Raw genomic sequence first — 3,337 nt, 5'->3', positions numbered from 1 at the left:
TGAATAATGTCACGGACATTAATTGGAGAGAAATTTACGGATCTGAAGTTCAATAGAAGTGGCATGGGGTTAGGTTGAAGCCACCTACCCCAGCTGCACAATCTTAGCATTTGAGCCCATCGGTCAGAATCTAAACTCTCCAATTGATTAGTTTACTTCCAGTTCGAAAATTTAGGTGCGTGACTCGGGTCTCTTTAGGTTTTAGCACTCTTTCACTATATTTGGACAGTGTAAAAGATATATATATATATATAGAATTATGCTACTATACTATCAATAGTACCAAGCCTTTGATACTATTGAGTTTTCGACCGTTGGATGAAAAGATGTGCGGTTAGGATGATAGTGGTCTCCGGTTAAATTAATAGTGGTCCCCTAGGGTTGAGTGAGTGGTTGGTTAGTATAATCTAACAGGTGGAAATGATCAAAGGGTAGATCTAACGGTAGAAAACTCTATAGTACCAAGGGCTTGCTACTATCGATAGTATAGTAGCCGGACTCTATATATATATATATATATATATATATATATATATATATATATATATGAATTGAGCTATAATACTTTTACAAGTATTACTTCCATGATGCTAGCTATTAGATTTTTAGCCATTGGATCTACTCCTTGATATTTAATAGCCCTTGGATCAAACACTATTCCATCTACCACCACCTACCACCATCATCTCAATCTCACATCTCTCCATCCAATGGCTAAAAACTCAAAAGCACCACTCACATAATACTTTTACAAGTATTCTAGCTCAACTCATATATATATATATATATATATAGAGAGAGAGAGAGAGAGAGAGAGAGAGAGAGACTACTATACTATTAGGAGTACAATAACCTTTATACTTTTAATTTCTTAACCATTCATCAATTTTGATGCATGGTTAAGATGAGAGAGAGAAGAAAAATTGAAAAAGTTAGGAGCACAAGGACTGTTGTACTCCCAATAGCACAGTAGCCTTGCACTATATATATATGTGTGTGTGCACGCATGTGTGTGTGTGGTGTAGAGCTACTGTGCTATCGAAAGCATAAGTGAGTTGGTACTTCCGATTTTTTGGTTCTTAGATTAAGAATTGTAAAGTCGGAATGATAGTAGTTCTTCTTAGAACTGAGTGGTCTCCCTAAGGTTGAATAGTCCCTCTAGGATAATAATATTAATCTAAGGTACAAAATAATCAAAGTGATTAATCCAAAAGCTAAAAGGTTGGAACCATGAATTTATCAAAGTGATTAATTCAAGAGCCAAAAGATTGGAAGCATGAATTTTCTTATACTTCCGAAAACATAGCAGTGTGTGTGTGTGTGTGTGTGTGAAACATAGCAGTGTGTGCGTGTGCGTGTGTGTGTGTGTGGGGGTGGGCTCCATACTCCCAGAAACCTATATTCAAAGCCAATCTAGGAATTCGAGACCCAAAATAACACCAAACACAAAAGGCCCAAATTTGTGACCCATGATAATTAACTGGTCTCTTTATTTTCTTATACTTCCGAAAACATAGCAGTGTGTGTGTGAAACATAGCAGTGTGTGCGTGTGCGTGTGTGTGTGTGGGGGGGGTGGGCTCCATACTCCCAGAAACCTATATTCAAAGCCAATCTAGGAATTCAAGACCCAAAATAACACCAAACACAAAAGGCCCAAATTTGTGACCCATGATAATTAACTGGTCTTTTTATTTCACAACTATACTAGTGATTTGCTGGAAATTTGTTAATACTAAATTGGTTCCAAGAAATACTACTTTTAAACTCAAAAGTTGAATTTAAATTTTACATCTAATTTGTCTATAGATTAGATAATTCTTTTAAAATCTTAATATTGAAAATAAAAATATAATATGTATAGTCCGGCTACATACCAAGTATTTAGTGCTATCAAACTTTTTACTATTAGATTTACTTATTTAATCATTTTTATCTATTAAATTATATTATTTAAACAACTGCCCTCTCAATTCTAGAGAATTATTATCATTCTAACTGCATATCTCTTCATCCAAGAATAAATTAATAGTACAAATGATTTGATGCTATTAATAGTATAGTATGTTAGTCATATTTTTTTATATATATAATTAGTTATATATATAAATAATTGGACGAAAAAAAAATATTTATATTTACTTTTAGATATTGGGGTAGCCAGTCCAGTATCATGCAGGCACAGTGCAAAGCAAATGTGTATCACAAGAATATTGACACGACTACAGATCAAGTTCCAATTAAAGAAATTTAAAAACTTTATCCGAAGTTGGTGTTCTTGAGCCTAACACTTGGCACGATAACAGCCGGTGTACGTGAATTGATCCTAACAGGTGGCACAACAACATCATGCTTACTCACAACAAACTTACGTACGGAAGCATAATTAGCGCGGCAGCGCATGGATCTCAACTTAAGGATTTAATATTTTGTGTCATTCAAAAAATAGATCTAGCAAAAAAGGGTTCAAAAATATATATTAATATTTTCATTCGTATTTTTACTGGATATAAAAAATATACGACCCGTTAAATAATAAAGTTGGAAATTAATTCACAAATTAATTTTAATACCATGTTATTTAAACTATCGAATTTAGTATAAAACAGGCTTAAAAATGGCTATTAGTAGTTGAAAATGGAGTTCTAAATACGAAACCTAAATAAAATAATTCTGATTTCGAGCTATATCATCTTTGAAATAAATTGGGCAGTTAATTCCGTTCACTATTATCCCAGGACTCTTCAACTATGACGACTCAAATACTAACATGTACGCAAGTCTCCTATAAGCTATAGATCGAACCCACGGTGACGTCAGAGCCAACCTCTCGGGGGCTTATCCAACCACGAAGCCCCACGCGTGCGCCGCACGTGAGTGCGCGCCCGCAATAACGACTTGCGTTGTTACTTTACCGGCCCCAACAAACTCTCCCAACGCTCGATTTCAAACCCGTTGTAGCACTGGTTGGGCGGCGCCGGATCGACCAATAGGAGCGAGGGTTTGAGGTGGGGGCGTGTGGGGAGCGATGTGACGAGGGGGAGAGACTCACGGTTGCACGGAACAAATTTCCGCAACGTATATAGCGGAGGTGTAAAAATAGGAGGGGGGAAGGCAAGTGGGGATGCTTGGTTGGCGCTGCTCGGCCACACATCCACTCCGACGCGCAAAAGCCATAGAGAGCGAAGTAGAGAGAGAGAGAGAGAGAGAGAGAGAGAGAGGAAGTGAGAGGAAGTGAGGAGAGAGAGAGAGAGAGGGTAAGAGAGAGTCCACACCACACATAGACGCACACAGGCACAGACACACGAGCACACCCGATCGCCGCATTTATGGTCCGTG

This window comes from Ananas comosus, linkage group 3 (assembly GCF_001540865.1).
Source record: "Ananas comosus cultivar F153 linkage group 3, ASM154086v1, whole genome shotgun sequence".
Taxonomy (NCBI): Eukaryota; Viridiplantae; Streptophyta; class Magnoliopsida; order Poales; family Bromeliaceae; genus Ananas; species Ananas comosus.
The sequence above is the reverse complement of the archived record's forward strand: the minus strand, read 5'-3'. Positions refer to the sequence as shown.